General features: G+C 43.0%; 1 non-coding gene and 1 pseudogene across 1 annotated transcript; one reads left to right on the forward strand and one right to left on the reverse strand.

Annotated features, from left to right (window-relative positions):
- The first annotated feature begins 12,199 nt into the window (after positions 1-12,199).
- Positions 12,200-12,968, forward strand: LOC100613286 (AP-4 complex subunit sigma-1-like; annotated as a pseudogene).
- A 3,216-nt stretch (positions 12,969-16,184) lies between these two features.
- LOC112209719 (U2 spliceosomal RNA) lies at positions 16,185-16,375 on the reverse strand. Its single transcript, XR_002944528.1, has one exon. It is a non-coding gene; the product is annotated as a U2 spliceosomal RNA (small nuclear RNA).
- Between the last annotated feature and the right edge of the window lie 208 nt (positions 16,376-16,583).

Genomic DNA, 16,583 nt, shown 5'->3' on the forward strand with positions numbered 1-16,583 from the left:
CCAGAGTAGATAAATCAGCTCTGTGCTAGGGTTAATCGTATAGCCAACATTGGTTTATGTCAACAATTAGATTGCTTTGTATAGTACCTCAAAAAAAGTTGAAAGGTGATTAGAATTGCTCAGGAAAAGGCTGGAAAGATTACAAACTGCCAATCAGCTTCAAAAAATGAATTTAAAAATAAAAGCACAATCTATCCATGGAACAGGATTCCATCAGCACAGAAAACGATCAGGGAAAAACGGAGTATGTGCACACACTCTCCCCCACCCCCAAGAAAAGCTTCACTGACACCATCTCATTTTGTGTAAACAACACAGTTCCTGTCCTACCCTCATTGAGGAACCTCAGCTACTTTAGGGCTTTTAAATGTTGGTCTTTGTCCTCATCCTCTACTTCCTCACTTTTCAATCAGTTCTCCTCCTATGGCTGGATCCATTTAGCTGCTTATCACATTTCAGGAAACTGAAATAATCATAAAAGTGATTTCATGACCCAGAACTGAGGACAGACCTCACCCCTCACGCTCAATAAATATGTGCTGGATGGATGAATAATTGCTACAGCCGTGGTTCTTCTAGACAAGGAATTTCACCTTATATCCCAGGGTAGGAAAAGACACAAGACTGCAAGATGCAAGAAAGATTGCCTCCACTAAATAAAACAGGTTCTGGGCTGGGCCAGGTGGCTCACGCCTGTAATCGTTAATACTTTGGGAGGTTGAGGTGGGCAGATCGCTGGAGCTCAGGAGTTCAAGACCAGCCTGGGCAACAAGGCGATACCCCATCTCCACAAAAAATAAAAAAATTAGCTGGGTGTGGTGGCATGTACCTGTAGTCTCAGCTACCTAAGAGGCTGAAGTGAGAGGATCGCTTGAGCCTGGGAGTTTGAGGCTGCAGTGAGTTGTGATCCCACCACTGCACTCCAGCCTAAGTGATAGAGCGAGACTGTCTCAAAAAAACCAAACAGGTTCTGATGGGTAGTGGGAGTGGGGAAGCTTGGGGTTTGGCAAGAACTGGCTATACTTTGCAACAAGTCAAATCTGGGTTCAAAACCTGGCTCTGCTCCTAGAGTATGACTTCACTTTATTTTCTCTACCTTGAGTCTCAATTTCTCCATTTAAAACGCCTTTTAGGGATGCTGTGAGTTTGGGTATGATGGGAGAGGCATTCATCCAGTTTCCTCCTTGATCCTTATCTTCATTCCCACTCCAAGAAGGAGCCCCTAATCTGATGAGTCATTCCAGGGACACTGATTGGGCCACATGAGAGGGATTGTCTTTCTTCATCTTCTCGGAAGGCCAGAATTTTCTGGCACCCTCAGAAAAAGACCCGCCCTTTATTTCCCTCTCTAGCCCTGTCTTCTTTCTTGAATGCAGGCTGCATGTGATCAGTGACCAGTTCTTCACTCTTCTACTTTTCCCTTCCAGGTAGCCTAAGTGGCAAAGAGGATGGGAACTGTTTCCTTCAGGAGAAAAAGACCTGCATCCTGTTTTCATTGCCTCCTGGGGTCTTCTCTTCAGTCTCCTTTCTCCCATGTGGCCATCTGGGTGGTAACACTTGGGTTTAGATTGAATGGAAGGAAAAAAAATAGAGCCATTTTTGCCTGAGTTCCCTGCCTCAAGGCTTCAGATACAGTCCAGCAGCAGTAAAACGTTAATGCAGCCAGATTGAAATTTTATCACACTACATCTCAGACATGCAAATAAAATGTTTGAAATGGAACTTAAAATTACCAATAAAAGTATCTCATTCTTCGGACTTAAGTTCTCATTCCAGCTAATAACTCCCCATTAGAGCTGTTTCTCTCCCTTTGTCTTTTCATCCTTTAAGATGGTGTTTGAAGGGTGGTGCTTAGGTGACTTCATGGTGGCTCATAGCCCATGCTTTTCTCCTCTGGATGGTTGCCAACCTGTGCTGCAAAGATGCTGCTGTGCTCTTGTCCCTGAGCTGCCAATCCTAAGATCTGCTCTCCTTGCTCTCTTCCTTACCCCACCTCCATGGCTGGAACTTGTCTTACATCATATCTGCCTCCTTACCAAGATGAAATTTGTGAACACCACTTCCCAGGAGGGCTACTAGCAGAATGGCTATTGGGGAATAATTTATGGAAGAAAGAAAGAAAATACAGGCATATACACACAAACTCACGCATACATACAGTTCTTGTCACATTACTTTGATTTCTTTTTCTTTTTTTCCTAAATTTTTTGTAGACAGGGTCTCACTCTGTTGCCCAGGATAGTGTTATACTCCTGGCCCCAAGCAATCCTCCCATCTCAGCCTCCCAAAGTGCTGAGAATACAGGCATGAGCCACCAAACCGGACCCCATTATACTCTTTTATCATCTCTCAGTATACCCCAGTAGGATGTTCAGGGATTTTCTGTTTTGTAAGCCCAGTGTTTGGAAGAGTGTATGGCACAGAGTATGTGCTCAATAAATATTTGTTGAATGCATGAATGGTAGGTCATATCTGCTGTGTATGGATTTATCCAGTTCAATTCTCAGGGGCAATCTTATTTCCCTTATCCCCAGGTGCTTGCAGAACAGCACGCAGAAGCTTATGTACTGCCCACAACAATCACCAGCTTGGACGTGGTAGTTGAAGCAATGAGTCTTATGAGGTCCCTCAAGATGAGCGGGAAGAACAAAGTGGGGCCAAGAGTAGCTTAGAGTAGCAGTTCTCAAACTTTCAATCTCAGAACCCCCTTACAACTTTTAGAAATTGTTGGGGACTCCAAGGCATTTTCTTTACATGGGTTGTGTCAATATTTATTGCATTAAAATTAAAACAAAAACTTTAATTTTTTGCAAATCTCTTGACAGAAGGGAGCTGGATTCTCATACCTACATCTGCATTCAATCTATTGAGATGTGTTTTGGTTGAAATCTGACCTTATACAGATAGGTGATTGGAAAAGGGAGGACCTCAGAGATCCCAGGGTTTCTCTGACCACGTTCTGAAACTGCTGTCCTAGAGCAATAGTTGCTGCAACAATGACAACAATCTTCTCAGCAACACAGCCCTCAGCCCTCCGGGAACCCCAGATTCTAATATTGGCACAGAATCCCAGCCTCCAGCCTCTTTGCTTAGAATTGCACAATTTTCCAGTAATGTATGAAACAGCTGGCAGCCTTGCGCAGGAAAACTGGATAGAGGTGAGTCCCTGAGGGAGTATGTTTGTCCTGGGTAAAAGCAAGTGGACTAGACATCCTAGAAAAGGATTGACACCTGAAATCCTAGCATTTTGGGAGACCAAGAAGGGAGGATTGCTTGAGCCCAGGAGTTTGAGACCAGCCTGGGCAACATAGCAACACCCTGTTTCTAAAAACAAACAAACCAAAACCCCAAGAAAGTGGGGTGTTGAGGAAAAGAAAACACATCATGCATTCTCAGGAAGGAGAGACAACAGCTTAAGAAGCTCAGGTACATTAATGAACAAACATGTCTCAGTGCCCAGGCTGAAGAAGAAACAATGAAGCTCAGCCTGCTGGGTGTGTGTGGAAGGAGCTGGCTCTCAGAAGGGGAAAAGTTGGTGACATAATTATATATCTACCTCTGTAACTTCCTGAGTCTAGCTGGCAGAACCACAGCTTTGCCCACATTCTTTGGGGAACTGGTGGAAATATAGCAGACTCTTACCAGGTACAGCTGTAAGATGAGTAAATCCTCAGTATGTTGGAGTGGCCTTGTAACCATGGGTAGAAAGGCCTTAGGTAACACCTGGTTTGTAAGCCCTTCCAGCCATGGGCCAGCACCTTTACTACAGCCACGGGCCAAGGACACCTTTACTGTGTATTTTGCTTACCTGCTTTACAGAGAAAAGATACAGTCGGTCAGCTGTCAGTAGCCCTAGCCAGGCCCCAAATACCACTCACCTTCCTTCCATGACAAGTAGTCCAGCTCTGTGCTGAAAAAATGAGTGTATGTGACTGCTGCTGCAACCTGCAAGAGTAACATTTTAGTAAGCAGATAACAAGTCCAACCTTTGTGCTTAGAATTTTCCAAAGCTTTTTCTAAGAAATAAACTATCTCTATTGCACTTCGTCCTATACTAACTTCTGATACCTTTTGCATTAATGCCTACATTGCTATTTAGGAGGCCTAAACATGATCCTTGTTTAACACAACAATTCCCAAGTCTAATACAGTGTTTAGCACATAGAAGGCACTTAAGTTTTTAGTGAAAGCAAGTTAAATAAATGAATTCTGATGATCTCTCTCTTTTTTTTGAGACAGAGTCTGACTCTGTTGCCCAGGCTGGAGTGCAGTGGCACAATCTCTACTCACTGCAACCTCTGCTTCCTGGGTTCAAGCGATTCTCGTGCCTCAGCCTCCCAAGTAGCTGGGATTACAGATGTGGGCCACTTCACCTGGCTAATTTTGTATTTTTAGTAGAGACAGATGTATTAGTCCATTTTCATACTGCTATAAAGAACTGCCCAAGACTGGGTAATTTAGGGAAAGAAAGAGGTTTAATTGACTCACAGTTCCTCATGGCTGAGGAGGCCTCAGGGAACTCACAATTATGGCAGAAGGCTAATGGGAAGCAAGACACCTTCTTCATGGGGTGGCAGGAGGGAGAAGTGCCAGGTGAAGGGGGGAAGAACCCCTTAAAACCCATCAGATCTCGTGAGAACTCACTATCACAATAACAGGATGAGGTAAACCGCCTATGATTCAATTACCTTCAACTGGCCTCTCCCTTGACACGTGGGGATTACAACTAAAGATGAGATTTGGGTGGAAACACAAAGCCTAACCATATAATGGGTTTTCACCATGTTGGCCAGGCTGGTCTCAAACTCCTGACCTCAAGTGATCCGCCGGCCTCAGCCTCCCAAAGTGCTAGGATTTTAGGCGTGAGCCACCGTGCCCAGCCTGATGGTCTTATTTAATGTGAACCAAAAGCATGTGCTTTTCATACATTATCCCATTTAATTACATTGTTCATGGAAAGCTGGCCTCCTCAAGAAGGTATAAGTTCTTTGAAAGCAGGAAAAGTACAATATATTTGAGGCTTATTAAAGACTTTACACACATCCTATACCCACCTATCTTATGGCAGTGCCCCTCAAATCCTTCTCAAAGATACTTTTTTCTTCTTCTTTTAGAGTACTAAAAGCTATATTTATTTATCATTTTGCTACAGGGCAAGACGTGCTTATTTTGGTAAGTCCCACTAATGGTTTTAGAGTGGAGAAAGTTATTTATTTATGGTCTAATGTATTGTTTCCTCTTATTCAGAAACAGTCCCAGCTAAAATGGTTTACTTAAATATGTATTATGTAATCAAATAGGACTACGTATTAAAGTACATAATAGGCCAGGCTCGGTGGCTCACGCCTGTAATCCCAACACTTTGGGGGGCCCAGGCAGGAAGATTGCTCGAGGCCAGGAGTTCAAGACCAGCCTGGGCCAACCATGGCCCAACCTCATCTCTACTAAAAATACAAAAATTAGCCAGGTGTGGTGGTGCAGGCCTGTAGTCCCAGCTATTCAGGAGGCTGAGGCACAAGGATCGCTTGAACCTGGGAGGTGGAGGTTGCAGTGAGTTGAGATCGTGCCACTGCACTCCAGCCTGGGCAACAAAGCAAGACTCTGTCTCAAAAAAAAAATTAAAAATTATATAAAAACAAAAATAAAATATATGATGAACATGCCAGGTCCCCTGTATCATTTATAATCAAAGAAGCTCTGTTTTTGTCTGTTTGAAATTCAAAAGCTTCCACAAATTTTTACTTAAATCTGTACAGCAGTGCCCTGGGAAGGAAGATGTGATATTTCAATAAAAAACTTTACAGACGTTAAAGAGATGAATTAATTAACGGAGAGGCTAGATAGAGGAATTTCCCACTTGGAAAGAATATTTCTGTGTCTAAGAATTCACTTTACTCTGAGCTCAACTGGTAAATTTAAAAAGCACTGAGTTGAGGTCGGGCATGGTGGCTCACGCCTGTAATCCCAGCACTTTGCGGGGCCCAGGCAGGAAGATTGCTTGAGGCCAGGAATTCGAGACTAGCCTGGCCAACATGGTGAAACCCCATCTCTACTAAAAATACAAAAATTAGCCAGGTGTGGTGGTGCATGCCTGTAATCCCAGCTTCTTGGAAGTCTGAGGCACAAGAATCGCTTGAATCTGGGAGGCGGAGGTTGCAGTGAGCCAAGATGGTGCCACTGCTCTCCAGCCTGGGTGACAAAGCGAGACTCTGTCTCAAAAAATAAAAAAAAGGACTGAGTTTTTGTTTTTTAATATAACAGCTTTACTGAGATATTTTTCTTTTTTCTTTTTTTTTCTTTTTGAGACAGAGTCTTGCTCTTGTTGCCATCTTTGTCACTCTTTGAGATGGAGTGCAGCAACATCTTGGCTCACTGCAACCTTCACCTCCCAGGTTCAAGTGATTCTCCTGCCTCAGCCTCCCTAGTAGCTGGGATTACAGGCACTTGCCACCATGCCTGGCTAGTTTTTTTGTGTTTTTAGTAGAGATGGGGTTTCACCATATTGGCCAAGCTGATCTTGAACTCCTGACCTCAGGTGATCCACCCGCCTCGGCCTCCCAAAGTGCTGGGATTACAGGTGTGAGCCACCACACCCAGCTGATATATTTTACATAGCATAAAATTTACCCTTTTAAAGTTTACAATTCAGTGGATTCTGGTATATTCACAGAATTGTGTAATCATCACCACTACCTTATTTTTAGAACCTTGTTTTCAACCCAAAAGAAACTCCATACTTATTTGCGGTCACTCCCCATTGTCTCCCTTCCCCCAGCCCTTGGAAGCCACTAATTTACTTTATGTCTTTATGGTTTTTCTCCTTTCTGGACACTTCATATAAATAGAATCCATGCAAAATTGGCCTTTTGTGTCTAGCTTCTTTCACTGAGCACAATGTTCCCATGATTCATCCATGTTGCTGCATGTATCAGTATTTCATTCCTTTTAATGGCCAAATAATATTTCGTGTTATGGATATATCTCATCTTGTTTATCCTTTCATTAGTTGATGGATATTTGGATTGTTTCCACTTTTTGGCTATTATGAATAATGCTGATATAAACATTTGTGTACACGTGTGTGTGTGCACATATGTTTACAATGATCATGGCTATATACCAAGGAGTAGAATTGCTGAGTCGTAAATAACTCTGTTCAACGTTTTGAGGAATTGACAAACTATTTCCAAAACAATTGCATCATTTTACAATCCCACCAACAGGTGTAAGGATTCTAATTTTGCCATATCTTCACCAACACCTATTATTTTCTGTCTTTTTAAATTCTAACCAGACCAGTGGATGTGAAGTGGTATCTCATTTCAGCTTTTGATTTGCATTTCACTAATAACTACAGTAACAATGTTGAACATCTTTTCTTGTGCTTATCTGCTATTTATATATCTTCCTTGGAGAAATGTTCATTCAAATCCTTTGCCTTTTTAAAAATTGGTTTGTCTTTTTATTATTAAGTTGTAAGAGTTCTTTATATATTCTAGATACAAGTCCCTTATCAGATATATGATTAGCAAATAATTTCTCCCATCTTGTGTGCTTTTTTTTTTTTTTTTTAGACAGAGTCTCGCTCTGTTACCCAAGCTGGAGTGTGGTAGTGTGATCTTGGCTCACTGCAACCTCTGCCTCCTGGGTTCAAGTGATTCTCATGCTTCAGCCTCCTGAGTAGCTGGGACTAGAGGCACACGCCACCACCCCCCGGCTAATTTTTGTATTTTTAGTAGAGACGGGGTTTCACCATGTTGGCCAGGCTGGTCTCAAACTCCTAAGCTCAAATGATCCACCCACCTCGGCCTCCCAAAATGCTGGGATTATAGACGCGAGCCACAGCACTCAGCCCCTGCGTGCTGGGTTCTATCCATCCATCCTTCCTTCCTTCCTTTCTTTCTCTCTTTTTTTTTTTTTTTTTTTTGAGATAGAGTCTCACTCTGTTGCCCAGGCTAGAGTGCAGTGGCACGATCTCAGCTCACTGCAACCTCTGCCTCCTGGGTTCAAGCAATTCTCCTGTCTTAGCCTCCTGAGTAGCTAGGATTACAGGTGTGTGCCATCACACCTGGCTTATTTTTGTATTTTTAGTAGAGATGGGTTTTCACCATGTTGGCCAGGCTGGTCTCAAACTACTGACCTCAGGTGATCCACCTGCCTCGGCCTCCCAAAGTGCTGGAATTACAGGCGTGAGCCACTATGCCCGGCCGCTACTCTTAATTCTAAATTATTTCACTTTCCTTGTCTGGAAAATAAGTGGGTTTTAAAGACTCCCAGAGTGGCAAAATAGGGTGCATACACACTGGTCAGTGACCAGGGAGTATGAGAAGCCAAGGGATTCATGTGATCCATTTTCTAAAATACCAGTACCACTCAAAGATTGTAAAGTAAGCGGAATCTTGCTTTTTCACATATGAAAATCTGGAAAAGAAAGAAACCGTATGCACTGAGCAAATAGAAAATTTGGCACTTTTGAGAACCTGGTGGCAATGGTGTTGCTGTTGTATCAAAGTAATAAGGGTGAGTGAATTTTGAGAGATAAATTATGCCTGACCATTGGAACCAGTGAGCAGCCGAGCATGTGACAGCAGTAAGCCTCCAAAACCTAATTTTTTGGAAAAACAAGCCGGTCAGCTTACAACCAGTGTTTATGATTTTTAATTTTCTTTTTCAAGAGACAGGGTCTCCTTCTGCCACCTAGGCTGGAATGCAGTGGGGCAATGATAAATATTAGTAGCACCTCTGTAGCAGAAAATACTGTATCAAAAAGAAGTATAGGATATTCTTAGATGTTCATCTAAAATATGGATTTTAACCTGTGGTAAATGTGCTTAAACCAAAACCTTCTCTTGAGAATATCCTGACCAAAAAATGGCCAGAGATTTTGTTCCTGCAGCCAGAAAAATCACTCACATATGTCAGATGAGGGTGTAGTATATAGACTATATAAAGAACACTTACATCTCAATGACAAAAAGACAACCCAATTAAAAAATGGGCAAAGGATTTGCCTTAGTCTATTTGGGCTGCCATAACAAAATATCATAGACTGTGGCTTATAAACAACAGAAATGTATTTCTTACAGTTCTGGAGGCTGGAAGTCTAAGATCAAGGCACTGGTAGATTCATTGTCTGGTGAGGCTTCACTCCCCCATAGACTATCATCTTTTTATTATAACTCACACAGTGGAAGGGGGCAAAGGATCTCTCTAGGTTCTCTCTTATACAGGCACTAACCCATTCATGAGGGTTCCGTCCTCATAACCTAATCGCCTCCCAAAGGCCCTTCCTCCTAGTATCACCACCTTGTGGATTAGAATTTCAATGTATGAATTTGGGGAACAGACATTTAAGGACTTAAATTTAAGGATGTTTAAGGACTTAAATAGACATGCTCACTTCGGCATCACATACACTTGTTTGTTCATTTTATATATTTTTTATTTTTATTTTCATCTTGAGACTGGGTCAGGAGGCTGAGGTAGGAGGATCACTTGGACCTGCGAAGTGGAGGCTGCAGTAAGCTGTGATTGTGCCACTGCACTCCAGCCTGAGTGACAGAGTGAGACCCTGTCTTAAAAAAGAAAAAAAAAAATCATGTTGTTGTTTGAAGTAAAGTAAGTACTACCAGGTCTAAAACAATCCCAGAGGTCTCCTGGACTCCCTCTAACCACCCTTGCTTCCTGTCTGCTCCCTCCTCCCCCAGACAACCTTTCAATCCTTCTTCTTCCTTCAGTGTATACCTTCATATTTTAAAATAAAATGCATATAGTTTTATACACACACATATACACACACACACACACACACACATATATATATATATATTTATTTTTTTTAGACAGAGTCTTGCTCTGTTGCCCAGGCTGGAGTGCAATGGCACAATCTCGGCTCACTGCAACCTCTGCCTTCCAGGTTCAAGCGATTCTCCTGCCTCAGCCTCCTGAGTAGATGGGATTACAGGCATGCACCACCATGCCCGGCTAATTTTGTAATTTAATAGAGACAGGGTTTCACCATTTTGGTTAGGCTGGTCTCAAACTCCTGACCTCAAGTGATCCACCCACCTTGGCATCCCAAAGTGCTGGGATTATAGGCGTGAGCTGCCGTGTCTGGCTAATTTTTTTGTATTTTTAGTAGAGATGGGGTTTCACCATGTTGGCCACGCTGGTGTGGAACTCCTGACCTCAGGTAATCTGCCCACCTCAGCCTCCCAAAGTGCTGGGATTACAGGCATGAGCCACTGTGCCTGGCCCGTATAGTGCTATAATTTTTATATCTTGGTTTTAGATATAAACTGATGACTTCTACTGTGAAGATGAGGTTTTTAGCTCTATTATTACCCAGAATGTCATCTAAAGACATTTAAATATATACATACATTCTCCTTCCCCATCCTCCTAATAGTTATGTCCTAAGTTTGAATTCTATTGATATTTATGTTTACATATATAATGAATTGTGCTATAGAGACCATTTCTTGTACTTTTTCTCTTTTTTTGCAATTAATAAGTGCCTTACACTTGCTTGAAGAAGTGAATGATATGCCTTCCCAAAATATACCAAATTGGTATTTTGATTATTTTGAGTTGAAAACATTGGAGATGTAGTTTTGGAAAGGGCGAGCTGACCATCTTCTCCCGCATGCAGCAAGCCATCAACATTCCTCTGGGAGGGGCACTCTCCTGCACAAGGCTCAGAAAAGAGCCATTATCCCAGAGTGGGATTGCAATGTACCTGACAAATATATTTATGGAAATCACCCTTATCTTCCATATATCTCCTAGTGACACCCCTGGAAATGTATTGCTCCTACTTAGGTCCCCTTAGTCCTGTGGTTTCTTCTCAGATTCATCATTCTTTGTCCCAAAAGTATAAAAAAAACTGTCTTGCTTTGGCCATTTCTTTGGACTTGACGCTCTTGTGAAGATCCCCATGTATGTGTAATACTAATGAATTTGGGCCAGATGCGGTGGCTCACGCCTATAATCCCAGCACTTTGAGAGGCCAAGGCAGGCAGGTCACTTGAGGTCAGGAGTTCGAGACCAGCCTGGCCAACATGGTGAAACCTCATCTCTACTAAAATAAAAAAATTAGCCGAGTGTGGTGGCACATGCCTGTAATCCCAGCTACTCGGGAGGCTGAGGCGGGAGAATCACTTGAACCTGGGAGGTGAAGTTTGCAGTAAGCTGAGATATTACCACTGCACTCCAGCCTGGGTGATAGAGAGAGACTGTCTCAAAACAAAACAAAACTAATGAATTTGTATGCTTTTCTCTTGTTAATCTGCATGGTGTCGATTTGGTTTCTAGAACCAGCTGAAGAACCCACGTAAGACCAACAGGGGTACTAGAAGTGATCTCTGGCTCTCCTACACTCTTTTCTTTAACCTCGTTTTTTATTTACCCAGTATTTATTCATCCCCAAGATCTCTGCCAGAAGTGTACATCTCTTCTTAAGTTCTCCAAACATACTGAGAATTCCAGCAATTTCATCTTCTTCTTTGAAACCTTCCCCTTGCCCCAGGACTCATCTGTCCTCCTGCTGCAGGCTGGGCTAGTCGGCTCTCTCGCCCTGTTGTACAGATGCCATATGGAGACTGCCTCTTACCCTCCCCCCAGAAATTCCTCTCACTCTTCTCCTGAGTGAGCTCTCATGCGTCCTAGATTCCATGTCTTATTCTTTCTTGGTTTACTCTCTTCAGTGAAGCACTTCTTCCGGTAGCTTCCTGGAAAAGACTGCATCGGGAATAAATTTCTTGAGGTGTTATGTGTTTGGAAGATTTTTATTCTACTCTTATGTCTGATTGACAGTTTGGTAGGAAACAGACTTCTAAGTTGGAATTAATTTACCCTTGAAATTTTGAAGTCATTGTTCATTGTCCTCTAGCTTCAAACTGAGATTTCAGATACTATTCCAATTCTGATGCTTTGTGTGTGACCTGTCTTTCCCTTAGAAAGACTGTGGGCTGAGATTGGGGCTCACGCCTGTAATCTCAGCACTTTGAGAGGCCGGCGTGGGAGTGTCACTTGAGTCCAGTTGTTTGAGACCAGCAAGGGCAACACAAGGAGATTCTATCAATACAAATAATTTTTTTTTTTAATTAGCCGGGCATGGCAGACGCCATACTAAAAGCCAAAATGGCTGCCCCGAGGAGGCGCGCACCGCGTAGCTAGTGAAGGTTGGGGAGCAAGCTTCTGCGGGAAAGAGGGAGGGGTTCTCCAGGAAAAGCCGTTGAGAGGACCATCACACCCCAAGCAGCACAGGTTCCAGTTACAGCCATCCTTTGTCTTAAGTCATAACTTTTGAACTATATTTGAAAAAATACTGGCCAAGAAAGAAAAAATGATAAAATTTTTCCTCATGGTGAATAAACAAGGGCAGACTCGACTTTTTAAGTACTATGAACATGTGGATATTAATAAGCGTACACTTCTGGAAACAGAAGTCATAAAGAGCTGTCTCTCCTCGATCCAATGAACAATGCTCTTTCATTGAATTATAAGGATTTTAAGCTGATATATCGGCAGTATGCATCTCTCTTCGTTGTGGTTGGAGTTAATGACACTGAGAACAAGGTGGCTATTTATGAATTCATTCATAACTTTGTGGAAGTTTTAGATGAGTATTTCAGCTGAGTAAGTGAATTAGATATAATGTTTAATTTGGATAAAGTACACACAATTTTGGATGAGATGGTGTTAAATGGCTGCATTGTGGAAACTAACAGGGCAAGAATTCTTGCCCCTCTACTAATTCTTGATAAGATGTCAGAAAGCTGAAAGGAAGTCTCTTCCAGACAACATGGATTTATCAGAAATGCGAGTACCATGGAATACATCTCAACATCTGTAACCCAGAAGAATATGGAAGACCACAATTACAAAATGGGGTATCCTTCCAAAGACATTATAAATAGGCATTTTCCACAGTTCCTAAAAAGACAACAAAACTGTACTTTAAAATATGTACAAAAGAAAAAAAATTTTTTAAACTGAGAGCCAAGTTTTACTTTCTAATTGTAAACATATCTTTCCTACTTCTTTAAATTCTGTTGAGCACCTAAGGAACCCTTATTGGTCTGTGCTGCTTTTTGCAAATTGAATTCAGGAATAGCAGGATGGTAGTGGGACGAAAGTATGGCAGTTTTCTGTCAGCCAATGAAGTTTTAAAATTTAAACACAAGGCATTTTGAGTAACGTTGTTTTCTGAAGCCTGTCTTTTTTTTGAGACGGAGTCTAGCTCTGTCACCTGGTGCATTCTCGGCTTGCTGCAGCCTCTGCTTCCTGGGTTCGAGCGATTCTCCTGTCTCAGCCTCCCAAGTAGCTGGAACTGCAGGCATGCGCCACTACACCTGGCTAATTTTTGTGTTTTTAGTGGAGATGGGGTTTCACCGTGTTGGCCAGGCTGTTCTTGAACTCCTGGCCTCCGGTGATCCGCCCGCCTCGGCCTCCCAAGGTGCTGGGATTACAGGCATGAGCCATCACGCCCAACCAAGAGGTGTTTTGTTTTTGTTTTTGTTTTTTTTTAAGAGAAGCAGGTCTTGCTGTGTTGTCCAGGCTGGACAGCAGTGGCTATTCACAAGCATGATCATGTTGTACTACAACCTTGAACCTTCTGGGCCTAGCTTTAAAAGCTTTGTAATGTGGGGCTGGTGCAGTGGCTCACACCTGTAGCCCCTGCACTTTGGGAGGCTGAAGAGGGAGGTTCGAAATTTGAGACCAGCCTGGGCAACACAGACCTCGTCTCTACAAAAAGTGCAGGGGTTAGCCAGGTGTGGTGGCGCATGCCTGTGGTCTCGACTGCTTGGGAGTCTGAGGCAGAAGGATTGCTTGAGCCCAGGAGTTCAAGTCTGCAGTGAGCTATGATCGTGTCACTGCACTCCAGCCTGGGTGACAGAGCAAAACCCTGTCTCAAAAATAAAACAGTCCGAGGGTGGAGGCTCAGGCCTGTAATCCCAACACTTTGGGGGGCCACGGCAGGAGGATTGCTTGAGCCCATTAGTTCAAGACCAGCCTGGGCAACACAGCAAGATCATATCTCTACAAAAAATAAATAATTAGCCAGGTTCGGTAGCTCATGCCTGTAGTCCTAGCACTTTGGGAGGCTGAGGTGGGCAGATCACTTGAGATCAGGAGTTTGAGACCAGCCTGGCCAACATGGTAAAACCTTGTCTCTACTAAAAATACAAAAAAAATTAGCCAGGCATGGTGGCAGGTGCCTCTAATCCCAGCTGCTCAGGAGGCTGAGGCGGTAGAATTGCTTGAACCCGGGAGGCGGAGGTTGCAGTGAGCCGAGATCATGCCACTGCACTCCAGCCTGGGCGACAGAGCGAGACTCTGTCTCTAAAAATAAATAAATAACTAATTAAAAAGTTAGCCAGCTGTGGTGGTGAGCACCTGTACTCCTAACTACTCAAGAGGCTGGGTGGGAGGATTGATCAAGTCCAAGAGTTTGAGGCTACAATGAACTATGATCACAACATTGCACTCCAACCTGGGTAATGGAGTGAGGCCCTGCCTCAAAAAAACCAAAACAAAACAAAAAACTTTTATAACGTGTACCTAACAAAGATTGCAGAGTTAAATTTTATTTGCCAGTTTGTAAAAGCCTTTGATATTCATTTTAAGGGCACTTAGTAATTACAATGCCATTATGTAATTAACTCTGTAGAGAACATTACTTCCAAATAATGGATGGTCAGACATTAAGAGAGCCCCAGAGAGTCTCTACAGCTATCCTTTATGTCCCCTTTTTTGTTTGTTTTTTGGAGACAGCATCTCCCTCTGTCTCCCAGGCCGGAGTGCAGTGGTGTGATCACGCCTCGCTGCAGCCTCTGCCTCCTGGACTCGGGTGGTCCTCCCGCCTCAGCCTCCCGAGTAACTGGGACCACAGGCGTGCACCCTCTCCACCCAGCTAATTTTTGTATTTTGTTGTAGAGATAGGGTTTCGCCATGTTGTCCAGACTGGTCTCGAATTCCTGCGGTCACATTATCCATCTGCCTTCGCCTCAGGCCTGAGCCACTGTGCCCAGTCTTTTTATGCCACATTTTAAAGGGTTTGCTTATTACTAAGCTTACTGTTAATGAAATTTAGTTCAAAGTTTAAAAGTAGAATGCAGCCAGGCACAGTGGCTTATGCCTGTGATCCCAGCACTTTGGGAGGCCGAGGTGGGTGGATCATTTGAGGTCAGGAGTTCAGGACCAGCTTGGCCAACATGGTGAGACCCTGTTTCTACTAAAGATGCAGAAAGGTTAGCTGGGCATGGTGGTACGCGCCTGTGATCCCAGCTGCTTGGGAGGCTGCGGTGGGACGATCGCTTAGGCCCGGGGGGCGGAGGTTGCAGTGAGCTGAGATTAAGATCGTGCCACTGCACTCCAGCCTGGGCAACAGAGCAAGACTCTGTCTCAAAAAAAAAAAAAAAAAAAAAAAAGTAAATATCTCCCATCTCAAAAAAAAAAAAAAAGTAGAATGCAAGAAAATGTCTCTGTACAGGTAGGCATGAAATGAATCCTTCTCTTCCTCCCTTTTACTCCTTTAACCCCTTCTCCTGCAATGTCTTGAAGTAAATTACTGTCATTACAGAAGAGCAACACACTGCATCCCCCCAAAACCTTTCTATATGCTTTTGCTACCCAGTTAACAGAAGAATATACAGAACTGTCTTAGGCGAAAATATGTACAGTAGTCCCTCCCTTATCCACTGTTTTGCATTCTGTGGTTTGTGTTACTCATGGTCAACTAAGGTCCCAAAATATTAAAAGAAAATTCCAGAAATAAACAATGCGTAAGTTTTAAACTGCAAAAATAAATAAATAATAAGATTTTAATTTTTTGTCTTCCTTCCTTCCTTCCTTTCTTTTCTTTCTTTTGAGACGAAGTCTCATTCTGTCACCCACGCTGGAGTGCAGTGGCATGATCTCAGCTCACTGCAACCTCCGCCTCCCAAGTTCAAACTATTCTCCTGCCTCAACCTCCCTGAGTAGCTGGGATTACAGGGGCATGCCATCACACCCAGCTAATTTTTATATTTTAACTAGAGACTGGGTTTCTCCATGTTGGTTAGGCTGGTCTCAAACTCCTGACCTCAAGTGATCAACCTGCCTCAGCCTCCCAGAGTGCTGGGATTACAAGCATAAGCCACCACGCCCAGCCTCTTTTTTTTAGTTTATAGCATGTGGGGTGAGAGAGCACAGATCCTGGAGGTACTGCAATACCAGGTCTATGTGTGGAGTGGACGGAGCATGCTCCTATTCCATCTCCCTGCTCCAAAAATCCATTTAATATGTTGTCCTCAGACAAAGGACGTATCAGATATTAAACTGATAAGAAGAGACACTGTACTTGATCTTAGGCAAAAAGCCAAGAAGCAATTTTAAAAAGGTGTTAATGATCATCTCTTTTTATTACTACATTTCTTGATGTAGGACTCATTTCACACACGTGCTGAGCACTCAGTGAGCTACTTCAACCTCAGACTCATGTTTTTCAGTTCTGGTGTATTTGCATAAATTATTTTTTTGTTAATTTCCTCTCTTCATTTACTCTGTTTTCTCTGTCTGGAATTCCTATTTGAAATATT

The sequence above is a fragment of the Pan troglodytes genome, chromosome 5 (genome assembly GCF_028858775.2).
Source record: "Pan troglodytes isolate AG18354 chromosome 5, NHGRI_mPanTro3-v2.0_pri, whole genome shotgun sequence".
Lineage (NCBI taxonomy): Eukaryota > Metazoa > Chordata > Mammalia > Primates > Hominidae > Pan > Pan troglodytes.